Source organism: Eublepharis macularius, chromosome 12 (genome assembly GCF_028583425.1).
Source record: "Eublepharis macularius isolate TG4126 chromosome 12, MPM_Emac_v1.0, whole genome shotgun sequence".
NCBI classification, from domain to species: domain Eukaryota; kingdom Metazoa; phylum Chordata; class Lepidosauria; order Squamata; family Eublepharidae; genus Eublepharis; species Eublepharis macularius.
Window position 1 is genome coordinate 42,894,856 of NC_072801.1, and position 15,623 is coordinate 42,910,478.

Genomic DNA, 15,623 nt, shown 5'->3' on the forward strand with positions numbered 1-15,623 from the left:
AAACCTGCCCACAGGCTTGGGGCAAGGGATGCCTGCTGAGATACCTCTGACCCACTGTTTTCTCCTGGATAGGGACGGGGCGGGGGGCGGGATCCCTTTCGTAAGCATCCTGTTTCTTTTTTGTCCTGCCAGTAAGCCTAGCTGCTTGAAGAGTGAGGCAGCCCTAATGTAGCCAGATGTGTGGCAGACTCAACCCCACCCAACCACTGCTGGCTGCCAGGAAATAGTTGGATCAAGTTGACTGGTAAGCAACGGATGACAAGCAGGGAGAACACTGAAGTCAGGGACGAGTTTCTTGTCTGGCCATGGATCTGCACGCATTGTCTCCTATCCTGGCAAGAGGATACCACCGTAGCCTCACACCCCCTTTTCTCCTATGGGGAGGGGGCAAAAAGAGGGTGATCAGTTTGGGGTGGTGGTAGGGAGGTGATTCGATTTTAATTTCATAGGAGAGCAGTTGATTCATTGCTCTTTGTCGGTGGTGTTGACTCTCGTAATGACTTTCCATCAAAATGAAAAGTGGAATGACAGCGTTCATTATTCCTGCTGCTTGTTATCTCAGCGGCGGGGGGAGGGCCACCCCCTCCCCCCCATGCCGCCTTTCAGCCATCCTGGACAGTGAGTGATGGGCCCTATTAATCACCGACCCCGCGGACTCTGGCGGACACACGCTACCCGGCAGAGAAGGGGAGAGAGATAAGGCACCAACAGCCGCTCCAATCAATTAATGTCAAGCGGGACTCTCCGGCCCCTCCTTCGTTCTCTGCTTTCACCCTCTTGTGGTTCCAGAGGTGGACCTCTCTTGGGGCGGGGAGGAGGGAGGCTCAGGGAGAGAAAACGCAACCAGGGACTGTGACCCCACGCGCCCACCCCAGGACCACTGGCTGGAATCTTTGCAAGTCCTGGCCTCTTCCTCCAAAGCCGACTGCCATCTGGGATGGGAGAGGGTTTGTAAACCAAACCTTATAAGGAAATTGCTGCCATCACCAAAGGGAGCAATTCTCAGTTCCTTCCTGACACATTCTCTCTTCCACATCTGTTTTTAGATACATAACCCTTGAAAACTTTTTGGAAACCTTCGAGTCACCCTCCACCCCCACCCCCAGTTATTTCATATATAATTAACGTCACTCACTGTTATTCAAAGGATATTCCCAAAGAATTCTGATGTGATTGAGAATTCTGTGTTAGTGGTTGTTGGTCTGCTCTGTGCAAGAATTACAATTTCCCAGGGTTCCCTACAGAGAAGACATACTTCACTGTTTGAATCTATGTTCTTAAAACTCAGGCTCTGAAAAAGATGAAAGCGGAGCTCGCCATGATCTTCTGCCCCACATGCAGCAGCAAGATCTGTAGTGCAGCCAACTTTCCCTCCGGAAAACCATTCCGTTTTCTGTACTCTGATCCCCAGGTGATCAAAAAACTATTTTTATGAGTGAAGAATGAAAGGGGGGGGTTCAAGCAGGGAAAATAAAGGAGATGCCATAAACTTTTTACACATTTGGCTCTTCTAGATGACCATCACAAAATGTAAAGAACATAGGATATGTTCCAGAGGGTGATAAAACAGCATTGATGTTCCATACCATAAAGAATGTCTCCCTTTAAAGACTTATTTTAAGTATTAAAGTCCACCGGTTAACAACAGGAAATGTTGCATGGGCGTAGTTGTTGCAAATCTCTTGTTGCTCTTTAGGGTCTGCTGCTTCTGCAGACAATCACTAGTTTCCCACTATTTCTGGCAGTGCAAAGAACTGGAGGGCGCTTCTTGATGTCCTGTTAATCTGTCCCCAAAACACAAAGTTTAAAAACAACTAGTAATAATTTGATTTCAGAGTTGTTGCTTGTCTGGCTACCATGTCTTAATTCTTGCTAGGTTTCTGAACTTTTATCTCCACTGCTTTGTTTCATCTATTCCACAACATTTTTTGCAGTAAAAAAAGCAAGAGCCCAGTAGCACCGTAAGACTAACAAAATTTGTGGTAGGCTATGAACTTTCATCAGCCACCGCTTCATGAGCATTAGTATTCACCACTGGGGTGAGCAAATGCCACCTCCTTCTCTTGCTTAGGAAAATCTTGGGTTTCTCTGAAGCAGAGCCCAGTCCACAGCTCACAAAAGCTCATACCCTACCACAAATTTTGTTAATCTTATAGATGCTACTGGACTCTTGCTCTTTTCTACTGCTACAGACAGACTAACACGGCTACTCTTCTTGATATAACGACATTTTTATTTAGTTGCTTCATTTATCACTTTTCTCCCCACTGGGGACCCAAAGTAGCTTACACAACATTGTCCTCTTCTTCATTTTATCCTCACAACAACCCTGAGAGAGAGGTTAGGGAGAGAGTGTGAGACTGGTCCAAGATCACCCAGCAAGCTTCCGTGTGATTTTGATCTGGATACCCCAGATGCTAGCCTGACATAACCACTATGCCACTTTGGGTTAGGATTCTCGGTTTTGTAACCTTGATGCAACTTCTGTTCCAACTAGGATATCTGCTGATGTCAGAAGGGGCATGGGATCAGAGACCTGCTGATGTGTGTGTGAGAATGGCAGAATATGTAAATTTCCTCATTACTATGCTTGTTCGGGCCCTTATGGGGCAGCATTACATTGGGTAGAATCGCAAATCCTGTTTTCCATACCATAAAACACACTGGACTGAGCTCTCCAAAGTACCTCTTGGCCAGTATTGTGACATCAGTTTCTACCAACCTCATAAGAATGTCCATGTTCTTGCCATAATTCCAGAAGTATGCTGGCTGCTTTCATAAAAAGTCTTTCCTAATTTCACCTACACTGGGAAGTGGGTTGGGGGTGGGGACTGGCAGTGCTGATAAAGGGGTCAGTCCGCAGGGATGGCCACTTCATTTCTTAGATGAGGAAGAAATACAGTGGCATCGCAGATAGCTTCAGGTGGGTAGCCGTGTTGGTCTGTAGTAGATGAGCAAGATTCGGGTCCCGTAGCACCTTAAAGACCAAGCAGATTTCCAGGGTATGAGTTTTTCAAGAGTCAGAGTACTCTTCATCAGATACCATTGGCATTGGTGCCCAGAGGCACCATGTTGGAGATCACATGGTTGGGGTGTGTGTGATCAACCCAACTTCCCTCTTGTGTGCAGTTTGCATTATATTTCCAATGTGTCTTGTGTAGATAAACTCTGCAACCCTTGTTGGCATAAAATGTAATGCTTACCTTGCCATATGGTAGGCCTGCCTTTTGACCATGTTGGCAGTTGCAGTGTGTATGTATTGCATGCTGAAGGTTCCAGTTCCGGTCTCTGGCTTCTCTAAATTAAAGGATGTCAGGCTGCAAGTGACGGCAGGGACTGTTTTGTGCTTGAGGCCAGGGAGAACTGCAAGTTTGACAAGACCAAGCTAGGTGGACCAGTGATAGGGCCGCGTATAAGGCAACTTCATATGTTCGATGCAGAAGTAATGCCGTCCTTACTCAGAGGGCCTGTGACCCTCTCTAGAGAGCAGCAAGGTTGGAGTAAGGGAGAATCAGATGCAAGTGGAAGAGCAGGAAAGGTGACCCTGGAAAGCACAGAAAAGAAGGGTGGAGTAAGGGATCATCTTCCCTATATCCATGAAGCTGCCTTCAACTGAACCAGAACACTGGTCCTTCAAGGCCAGCATTGTCTACTCTGGCTGGCAGCAGCTCTCCAAAGCCTCAGACCGAAAGCTTTCACATCATCTATTACCTGATCCTTTTAACTGAAGATGCCAAGGACTGAACCTGGGACCTTCTGCATGCAAAGCAGAGCCTCTTCTAATGAGCCAAGAGGGTGAGGAGATAGCTGGTGGGGAACATGCTGCAGGATGAGAAAATAATACAGAGAAAACAGACAAAAGCAAGAAACACTTCTGCACATTGTCCATTGACATGAATGGGAGCTGCCTAAAAGGATTGTGACCCAGATATTCTCACTCGTGAGAGGACACTTTTGTTCAAGTTCAGCCAATTAAGCTAGTTCGAGGGGGAGGGAGGAATGAAGTCATTGCTCAGGGGTAGAGCATCTGCTTGGAATGCAGAAGATTCCTGGTACATCTCCAGTTAAAAGAATCAGATAATGAGAAGGGCCTTGACCTGAGATCCTGCAGAACCTATTTATTTATTTATTTAATTCTATTTATATTCCGCCTTCCCCACAATAGCAGGCTCAGGGCAGATTACATAGAATATAAAACATGAAGATATATATATACACTTAAAAACAATTAAAATCACATAAGTATTATTAATATTTAAAACAGCGTGGCAGCACTTCTTAAAAAAGAATCCACCACCCAGTCCTCTCCACAGATGTTTAACAGCGAGGCTGGGTGAAGAATACATCTGATAGGGAGGGCAGATTTTCCTCAATTCAGCTGGCAGGGAGGCCGTAGCCAGCATCAGCTGTATGCCTGGTGGAACAGCTCTGTCTTACAGGGCCGGCAGAAAGATAACACACCTGGCCAGGCCCTAGTCTCTTGTGACAGAGCGTTCCACCAGGCTGGAGCCAGGACCGAGAAGGCCCTGGCTCTGGTTGACACCAGGCAGACCTCCTTGGGGCGAGGGATCGTTAACACGTGTTTATCGCTGGATCGGAGCATCCTCCGGGGCTCATATAGGGAGAGGCGGTCCCGCAGATACGTTGGTCCCAGTCCGCATAGGGCTTTATAGGTCGATATCAAAACCAGCGACACTGCTGATCTTGATAGACTTGGTATGATTCATCAAGATAGGTTGACGTGTTAGTCTGTATGTAGCAGCAGAAAAGAGCAAGAGTCCAGTAGCACCTATAAGACTAACAAAATTTGTGGTAGGGTTTGAGCTTTCATGAGCCACAGCTCACTGTATCTGAAGAAATAAGTTGTGACTCACGAAAGTTCATACCCTGCTACAAATTTTGTTAGTCTTACAGGTAGTACTGGACTCTTGCTCTTTTCTGTATGATCCAGTTTCATATGCTCAGTGCATAATTCACTTTTGCAGTCCATTGTTATAAGATGTAGCAATGGACACGCCGGCATAGATGGCTTTAAAAAGGTGTGTGACTTTTCCAGACAGAAAAACCCTATGGTTGCCATCCTCCAAGTATGTCCTGAAGATCTCCTGGAATACAATTACCTCCAGACTACTGGGATCATTTTCCTTGGAGAAAATGGCTGCTTTGGAGGGTAGACTGTATGGCATTAGACCTCAGTGCCCTCCCCAGACTTCACGCCCCCAAGTCTCCAGGATGTGGAAGTGATGGGATTGTACCAGGGCTGAAACTCAGCCCAAAACATAGTGTTTTCACTATTTGGGGGAAAGTTTCACAGACTCAGCCCTGGCGCAATCTGCCCCTTCTTCATGCCGCCATTTTCTGGCAATGCGGGAGCGTGCACCCCTATTTTAGTTGTGCCTCTTGGGAGGAATGTATGCGGTTGGGCCAGTCACCTACACCTCCCCCCACCTGCCAGGTAAGTGGTGGTGAGGGAGAGGAGTGGCTGGGGCAGGTGTCTTTGACCAGCCCCCCCCCTTTCCTTCTGTGACTGTGCCTGCCACCCTGCGCTAGAATTCCAAACATGGCCAAGTTGCCCACAGGCTGAAAAAGGTAGGGGACTCCTGATTTAATCATTACCCAGGAACCCTCCACTTGGGAAGTGAAAGGTTCAGGACAGTACATGAGTAGATGGTGTAGGAACTCATTGTTTTGTTGATTTGGATAGCTTTTAGTTTTTTAAAAACAAGTTTTTTGAAGAGGGTGTTTTTAGCCCTGCCATTTGCCCGCTTGAGGTGGCCTTCCCACTTGCCCTAGTATCAAGATGAAAACCCAGACATGATGTCAGCATGTCAGCCAATGCTCATCAACTGATGCACTGATACAATGACTGGGGTTTTGCCCCGACATGATGTCAATATGTCATGTGATGTCATATCGGCCCTTGCCCTGCACCCAAAGTTTAAAGCATTAATAGGGTGTCCCTGGTAGCCCAATGACCAACTGGGGTGGGGACAGTTAATATAGTTTTTATGTTCTTGGGCCTCTTGTTTGGACAGGGTGATGAATTGGGTGTGTGGGATAAGACTTTAGACAAGTAAAAAACTGTACAACCATAGACATTTGTCAAAAGCCTTGACAAACCCTTGACAAAAATGGGAAAGAGGAGATGCTGCTATACATGAGGAAAGCCCCAGTTTGCAGTTAGTAGCCATTTTTATATGAGATGGAAGAGGGCAATTTGCAGAGTTAAATATGTTAGATTGCGCAGGGTGCAAAAGAACACAGATTGCTGCAAAGCATGCTGAGAAAATGCTTTGAAAAAAAATATATAATCCAGCTGTTACTCAAAAAGGTGGAGAGTCAAAATTGAAAACCACACCTTATTCTAAAAAGCAACAGAGCAAGGAACAAAAGCCTGTTCAAACAATTTAAAAGACCCTCCTAAACATGGCATTGGTGTTAATACAAGTCAACCCTGAAAGGAAGGCCAATGTTGTTAGCCTCGTTTTGCAGGGCCACACTAGCTATGACAGAGGAGGGTGCATTAATTTAAACCTGGGTCTGCCCCAGTAACAGAACTGAGCTTGAAAGGGGGAAGGAGGTTGAGAGACAGCTCAGTGGAAGAGCATCTGCCTTGCATGCTGAAGGTCTCAGGTTCAATGTGCAACTATCCTGTTAAAAGGATCAGGTGACAGGTGACATGAAAGACGTTCACCTGAGAGCCGAGAGAACCACTGCCAGACTGAGTAGACAATGCTGACTTTGATAGACCAAGTTGGACTCAGTAGAAGACAACTTCATATGTACATGTTCCACATGCCCCACAGGAGCAAGCACTTGGGTGGGGGGACCTGAGTATTCCTTTAAACCAGGTACCTCTCCCAGCGTGAAGCAGAGTTCCCTGAGGTGCTCTATATTTGTAGGACTAGACAGGCTAGCCACCTCTGGCCTGTCACTGGCTCTCTCCTGCCAGGCTGAGCAGATGCTTCTTTCTGCTGATCCTCCTTCATGTTTGTCATATGGCTGCAGTCAGCTGTGATTGGCTGCAGCTCCTTGCGGGCTCTACACTTGCAAAATCTAGGTTTGCCTCTTAGTAATGTGTGAAATTATAGTATTGCTTGGAATAGACTACAATCTGTGTTATGTTTTAATGATGTGAATGAGAACTCCCATGTTTGAACTCTGAATGAATGAAAACACACAGCTAGCCATCAGCTCCTAGGAATTGCCAGATTCATTCACTTGGCTCCTCCTGGTTCAGCATCCTAGTCCAGTCTTAGATGCCCAGATGCCGTCGTTTTCTCATTTCCATAATTCCATTTTCAGGCAAGAAAGTAATGGCTGGATGGGGGTGGGGGAGTCATCAGGTTTACTCTGAAGCGGGAGACATCACTTTAATTTGTTTGAATACTGAATATCTTAGCCATGTCGTGAAAAAGAAAATAAAAAAGTTCTCGCAAATTTGCTAACCTCGCCTATCCATTAAAGTGTCTCAGAAATGTCCCATTCCTCCCAAGCGTACCGTCCATACCTCTATGCCCCCTCCACTTTCAGGGGGGGCTAAAACACTGCAAAGCCATTTGTCAAACATTCCCGGGAGCTCTGCTTGGCTGTGTCTGAAAGGACACAGTGCCACTGCAGGGGAAGGTGAACATGAATAAAGGAGGTATGTAAATTGGTGTTTAATCTGTGGAGAAACACCCAGGCTCCAGAGAGCTACTCATCACTCCTCTTAACTGTGATTAACGGATGAATTAAGCAGCCCTTTTAACACTTTCCTCACAGGCCGCAAGATCCACAGTGCAGAATCTTGCAGACATTACTAAAGGCTCATTCGCACAACATTCTGGGCATGTGGGGGGCCCATGGGGAAAGCTGTTGCATTCCAGCATGTGGTGAGCTAGTTCTATGGATACCAAGAGTATAGAGCCAGACTACACTAATAAGATATGTGAAGGGAATGTCATAGATTCCTCAAACAGAACTTTTGTATGGTCTCAGAAGGATTGCTAACTCTAGCTCAAGAAATTCCTGGATACTGTGGCTTGGTGCTGGGGGAGGGAGCTCAACAGGGATGTCATGTCGCTCTAGGACTTCCATTTGTCCTCACCTTTATTGTATACCGTAGACTCTATCCATTGCAGTATAAATCATGACGCTCCTCCTCCTCTCCTTTGTCTGAAAATGGAAACATGAAAATGTCAGAAAATGGGTAACTAAGGTCCCCCACCTGGAGGTTGGCAAGAGTACTAAGAGCAGGGCTTTTTTTCAGCGGGAATGCGGTGGAACGGAGTTCCGGAACCTCTTGACAATAGTCACATGGCTGGTGACCCCACCCCCTGATCTCCAGACAGAGGGGAGTTTAGATTGCTCTCCACGCTGCCGAGCAGTGCAGAGGGCAATCTAAACTCCCCTCTGTCTGGAGATCAGGGGGCGGGGCCACCAGCCATGTGACCATTTTCTCCGAGGGCAACCCACTGAGTTCCACCACCTCTTTTCCCAGAAAAAAAGCCCTGACTAACAGACAGTGCTTTTCAATGGAAACCCTGGCTGGGACGTATGTGAGGGATGTAAGCAGGATGTATTTGATCCCCATGAGGCTGAAGTTCTAGAAAGTAGAGATCTGCCTTTTTCTAGATGGTGTGAAGTTGATATTTACAGATCAGCTGAAGAGCCTCTGGGTACTTATGGACGCAGCCTGATATGGCCAAACATTCCTTTCAACAGTTACATCTGGTTTGTCCAGTTTTCCTTGTTAGAATCAGCCAAACTGGCCTGACTGATGCATACTGGTAACCTCATAGCTGGTCTACTGTGATGTGCTCCGTGCGGGTCTACCCATGAATACAATCTGGAAGCTTCATCTGGTACAATCTGTGGTGACCTGGTTGTTACCAAGGGCCAGCCAGATTGAACATATTTCACCTTAAACCTTACATCTATTACCTGTTCGTTTCTAAGTTTAGTTCAAAGTTCTGGTTCTTACCTTGAAATCCTTTCATAACCTGGATCCACATATGTGAAGAACCATCTATCCCTATATTAAAAAGATCAAGAAACTAGCAATGTGAAACACACCTTCTCCCTGGGACTTTGGAGAACCACAGCCAGGCAGAGCAGACAATGCTGACCCTGACAGACCAAGGGTCTGACTCTACATAAGGCAGCTTCACACATTTATTTGTTCATCATTAACTCCAAACACCAGCTGTTCCTCCTTGCCATCTCTTCACCTAACACACGTCCATTATTGAACCCCACACCTTTTCTGTGGTTGCACCTACTGTGGAACAGGCTACCTGAAGTTAGGGCCGAATCCACACGTCTCAAGTTTGCCGCTTTCCCCCCGCCATTTATGCCCTTCTCAGAGGGCTGTTCACATGCTCTTACCTCAATCCCGCCAGTCTTTCGCTTCTGTTGCGTTGTGCCTCAGATGAGTTTGGCGCGCTTTCTAACGCTTCTCTTGTACAGTTCTCACCATGGATGTGAACAAATAGAAGCGGTTCACAAAGAGACCGCCCCCTTTTAACCACCCCCACTTCCTTGTTTATAGCTCTTCTGGAATACCATCCCAATTTGCTGTGCGATTATTATGGTTTCTAACTCTGTCCGCGGCATGCCCCCCCCCCGGTTCCTTTTTTTTAAAAGTGGGCATTCCTAGCGCTATTGCGCAATCCCGCCCATCAATATCACCCTGAAGTGGGGAGCTCAAAAATGCCCGTGGCAACATCGGGGCGGGGGGGTGGGGCGTCATTTTCATTTGTGTAATTTTTTACTGCTGAAGGACTGCTTAGGTAATATCAGTGGCTGCCAAAGTTGACTTGCCTTTTTTTTTTAAAGAAATGTTTAAATTACCGTTATAGTGAAAATCCGCTATTCTACAGTAACATTTTAGCATTAAATAAGTAGTCTGTGCTAAGTGGCCAGCACCAGCCTCCCGCAATCTTTCCCAGTGACCCATTGTTCTCTCCTGGGGTTCTATGACTATCAGAAAACACTGCTTCTCTTGGCCTGAGTGTGTGAGGCTTCATTGTGTGGTTTATCACTGAAAGGGGTATGTGGCCTCGCCATAGCAATTTAGCAAAAAATCACTATCGCGGAAATCTAGTATAAAATTTTTAAAACCCCGCGATGTTGTCATTGGCTACGCCAAATCTAAACCCGCCCCCTAATGCACAATTCTCCAAGGGATGTGGACAACGTAGAGCGCAATGCTGCTGCAGTAAGAGAGGGGATGTGCACACAGACTGGGACAGTGCGGGATAGAATCCAGAGCGATTATTGCGTATGAAAAGTTGAAGGTAGGGAAGTATGGATTTGGCCCAGGCTTGCTGACTGCCTGGAGAAGAAAATAAGTGCTGTCCCTTTTTACGGAGGCTTAATGGATGCTATTTACCAGCTGATGTTATTTACCTCCATACCACCAAAAGCTTCAACTTCCCATTTCCACATTAAGCCTCTATTAAAGGGGCAGGACATTTTTGTTCCTGGTCAGCAGTCCTTACTGAAACAGGGAGGAGGCTATTTTTTCAGTTGTTCAGAAAGAAATGCAAGAATTTTCAGTGGGGTTTGAATAATCTAGATGGCATTGGGTTATGGGTTTTATTTCATGATACTTTACTATGATTTTATTGACTCGAAGCTGTCTTGAACCCAAATACTGAGAAACCAGGGATATAAGTGTCTAAAACAATTTAATAAAATAATGTGAAATGCTAGACTTGGTACTGAAAATGTGATCAGCAAAGGATGCATTTAGATTTTTCAGTGTGAAGTTTTGGGCCAAATTTAAAATGCAAATACCAATGATTTTGTAATAATGTCTTAGTGTTGGCAAGAGTCAAATATGAAATTTCCAATAACTACCACTGAAGGTCTTTCAAATATTCTCAGACAGTAATAGGTTGCAACCCAAAGGACACTTCCCTGAGAGTAAGCTTCATTGAATAAAAGTGTATTTACTTCTGAGTAACCCCATTTAGGCGGTGGTGGTAGAAAGTGCCATCAAGTTCCATGTAACTTACGGCAACCCTGTAGGGTTTTCAAGGCATGAGACATTCAGAGGTGGTCTGTTATTTACCTGCCTCTAAGTACTAACCTTAGACTGGTTTGGTGGTTTCTGATTCAAGTACTAATCAGGGCCAATCCTGATTAGCCAATCACCTGTCAAATATTTAATACTATTTGCATATCCATTATTAAATACTCTTTAACACTGTTGCCTGCTAACTACAACGCTGGCAAATTCTATAATACTATTAAATATCAGTGATCAAGCACTGCCCAATATAATATTGCCAAAGGCTGGAGTCAAATATCATTTTATGTCCAATTATCAAATCAAACATTTAATAAATATTTGAATATTTTGAAAATATCCAGTGGATCTTGACCATCACCAATAGGAGGTACGGGTGCCAGGTCTCCCAGGGGCCAAATGGGGAAAAGGACGTCATTTTCCAGCATGATGGGTGGCCGTGCATGTGCTTTTCACATGTGCCTCCCCCTGTTGGCCAGGTGAGTGGAAGCAGAGGGGGGGATGGCATTCCTAGTGGGAGGATTTCAGAAAGTTGCTGTCAATCAGAGTAAACAGTTCATGGGAAGACAGATGATAAACAGTGCATCATAATAAAAAGCAGCTTTGTGTGTTGATAAAGACACCATGTACATGAAAATCGTGTTTCACCTCTTCCAGACCAGCACTACAAATCTGAGGGGCTTGAGCTCTGATGCTTACTAGTATTTCTCTGTTCTCCCCCAAAGAAACTGCTCTATCCATCGAGCTTGTACATATAGGGGAAATGAATGTTCCAGCCTAAGTAATGAACTCTTTGATTGATGATAAATAAATCTGAGGGCAAACGTCCTGAGTTTATATTAAACCCCACTTCTTAATGAGTGGGAGAGCAGAGTATGGTGTTGCCTGGCCAGTGCTTAGGGAAAGGCACTCTGCATAGTCTTAGATGCACTCTCTTCATTATTCATTCTTTTAGGTCTGATTTGCCATCATTGAGAGCAGATTCTGCAGCTAGGCCCAATTCACATTAACCTGTGCATCTTTCTGACCGCAGACATGTGGTTCCTCAATGGGCAAGGGAAATTCTGGCTTTGCATAGTCAAAAATGTGTTCCAGACAGCCTGGGCCAATAGAGTAAGTTGCAACTAATGCCTAGTTGTCCGGCAGTGCAAATTGTGTTGCAGTAAGCAATTTTTGTGTACAAAGAGGAAGAGAATAAGGTCCTGCAGAAGGCAGCGGGCTCTAGTTAGACAGGACTGTAGGGGGGAGTACCTTTTTAAAAAGGCTTTTCCTTGTCTGTCTGCAGAATGCTGCTCTAAGTGTAATCTCCTCCTCAGAACTGTTCAGAACTCTCTCACCTAGCAAGGCAGCTATGCCCTTTCTCTCTTCAATATGGCAGGATAACCATGTTACTACAAAATAAAACAGAAGTCCAGTGGCACCTTAAAGCTTTACATTTACGCCAGCATTAGCTTTTGAGGGTCAGAGCTCACTTCATCAGATGTGTGGAGTGTACATCTCTTAGGACAATGCTTTACACTGAAGTGGATATATACTCTAGTGCATCTGGTGAAGGTGTTTTCCACAGAAGAATGGGCTTGTGTAGTTTCTCTGATGTGGCTGGAGAGATACAGCACAGTGGCAATAGGGCTACCACATGGCAGGTTTCCCATCCTTACACTTCCCTGCCCTGCTTGCCTGGTAGCTACAATTCCCCTCCCTGTACCACTGGTGTAGGGTTGCCAGATACCCCTCACCTCCCATCGGGAGTATGGAGTCCCTGGCACTTACCTTGTTCTGGGCATGAGGTCCTGATTTGCGTGCCCCCCCCCGAATCTGGTGTGATGATGCCACTTCCAGAAGTGATGTCACCACGTCGGCTGTACAAGTGCTGCCGCATGCTACTTGGGGCCAATTCAGCCAATTTGGGCCCCAAATTGGCCCCAAATGAAGCATGAGAATGTTCCTGCATGTGGTATGACAACGTCACTTCTGGAAGTGATGTCACTGTGCCAGCCATGTGAGTGCTCCCAGGTTCCGCTCGGGGCCAATTCAGTTCATTTAGGGCCCAAATCGGCCTCAAACAAAGAGCGGGAATGCTCCTTCCAGAAGTGACGCCACCACGCTGGTTGGGAGCGTGTGCACGGCACGTGCTCCTGAGGTCCTTGCTGGTGGCAAGCAAGATCCAGGAGCTTGTCCCCTCCTGCCGATCTCTGGGCAGTCGGCGGATGAGGAGGCAAATCCCCAGGAGTTTGCCCACCATTAGCGGGCACCTGGGAACCCTAAAAAAAAAGGTAAAGATAATCCCTTGTGCAAGCACCAAGTCATAACTGACCCATAGGGAGATGTCGCATCACAACGTTTTCTTGGCAAACTTTTTACGGGGTGGTTTGCCAGTGCCTTCCCCAGTCATCTACACTTTACCCCCAGGAACCTGGGTACTCATTTTACCGACCTTGGAAGGATGGAAAGATGAGTCAACCTTGAGCTGGCTATTTTAACCCACCTTCTGCCGGGCTGCAGTACTGCCACTTACCACTTTGCGTCACGGAGCTCTTATGGGAACCCTACAGGGGCTTATAACAATGTGTCTAACAAGTTCTCTAGATTCTTCTCAAGGCAAGAGGGCTAGGTGTTTGCTTTTTTCATTAAATGAAAACTAAGAGTTCAGAGAATCTAATAGACAAATTGCTGCAATGTTATAAGATTAAATTGCCATTTTTTAAAAAGGCAATTTCCTTGCACATAGAAAGCTAGCATTTCAGGGAGAAGTCTAGGCAAGAACCTTTCCCCCACAATAGCATTTTCAGTATGCTGGGTATTTGTATATATACGTGTGTTTCTAAGAGCATTCCATCATGCGAGAGCCCCACATGAAGACTGTAAGATAAAGGCTTACCATTGTGAATGAAGATTTGGTGACCTCAAACACAATTGGCTTGAAACTCTCTTGTCCCAGACACAGTCACATGGAATGCTTCTAGACAACTGGAAGTAGACATACAACTCAAGTTGATGCACACCTCAGTGAGCGGGTGTAAAATGTAATGTATAGCTTGAACCTTCATTGTCGCCCCGTTCTGTTCATTTCAATGGCACTCACACCCACAATGCTGTCAGAAGAATATTGACACACGTTAGATGTTAAATGTTGCCTGGCAACTTTTTTTTGGTTGGGAGCAGGGACAAAAGCAAAGTAAAAGGCAATTGAAAAATCTATCAGAGTTGTGGCAGGAGACAGAAATAAACGGATCCATCGAGGGCAGTTTTGACACAGCATTATGTAAAACACATGAAAAATACAGATACAAATAAAACTCCACCGCACTCCTATTTATCCCAAATGTCAAATTTACACAGCAGACTGGATTTTATGCTGTAGTTAGAAAATCCTTTGTGAAAGAAATACATTTGATGTGTAAAAGGAGTCCCCCAATCCAAGCCATGAACATCCCTCACCAGCCCAGAGCAGGTGGGTGGTGACCAAAAAAGGGCTCAGCTTAACGGCAGGATATGATAGACAGTCCATCAAAATGAAGAAGAAAAGAACGGATCGTGGCCCATCGTTTATTGTGTCAGCTTGTCGATTGGGGGGAACTGTAAGAGAAAGCAGGCTTTGACAGCTGCCCTCCCTCTTCCCCATCTCCCCAATCTATTAAAACATACAGAGCTGTCAGAGATATTAAAAAGCCTTGTCATTCCTCCTTAAAACGCTCATAAATACCCATTGGATACCGAGTGGTTTCAGCAGGGGTTGGCTGAGCGAGGCTGTAGAAGCCTCTGCTGATCTTGGCAAATTGCCAAGACTTGTCTTATGGCCAGGTCTGGATGACAGCTCAGGGCCTCCTGGGTTAGCAAGAAAAGTATTTTTTCACAAGGGGTGTTTAAAATGCCTTCTACGCTCTAGTCCCCTACCTTTCTTATCCTGTGAATGTATTATTATTATATCCCTTTCTGCCCAGTGGGAATCAAAGCAGCTTACATGTCCTTCTTTCCTCCATTTTTACCCTCACAACAACGCTATGAGGTAAGTCAGGCCAAGAGTGTGTGACTGACTCAAAGTCACCTAGCAAGCTTCCATGGCAGAGTGGGGATTTGAACCTGGGTCTTCCAGATCCTAGTCTGACACTCTAACCACTACACCATGCAGGTTCTCTATTTAGTTCAAATGTAGGTTTCCAGGGTTCACCAGAGCTTAACCTGAGTGCTAGAACTGGTGTTTTCCAACATTGCTTGCAGCATCAGGAGAAAAATACAATAAAAGGCTGTTGGTCAACAGCTTGACATCACTTCCAGGGAAAACCCAGAAGTGACATCATACCATAACCCAACAGCCATCCCCACCCCCATATCCCTGCCAGGTCTCCCACTGGTTGCCGTGGCAACCTGGCAATCCTAGTTGGAATGTGCAAAGTAATAAGAGCAAAACAGATACCTCTGAGAATGTACAGTATGCATTTCCTCTCAGCATTTGTGTGATTACAACACAATTAAGGTACAGTGCTCTCACCCACTCCATTATTACTTGATTATTAACAAAGATAGCTGGGGGGGGGGGTGTCTGAAAACAAATCCTACAAGGAAAGGGAACATTCAACCTGCAGAAGACAACACTGAGACATAATCC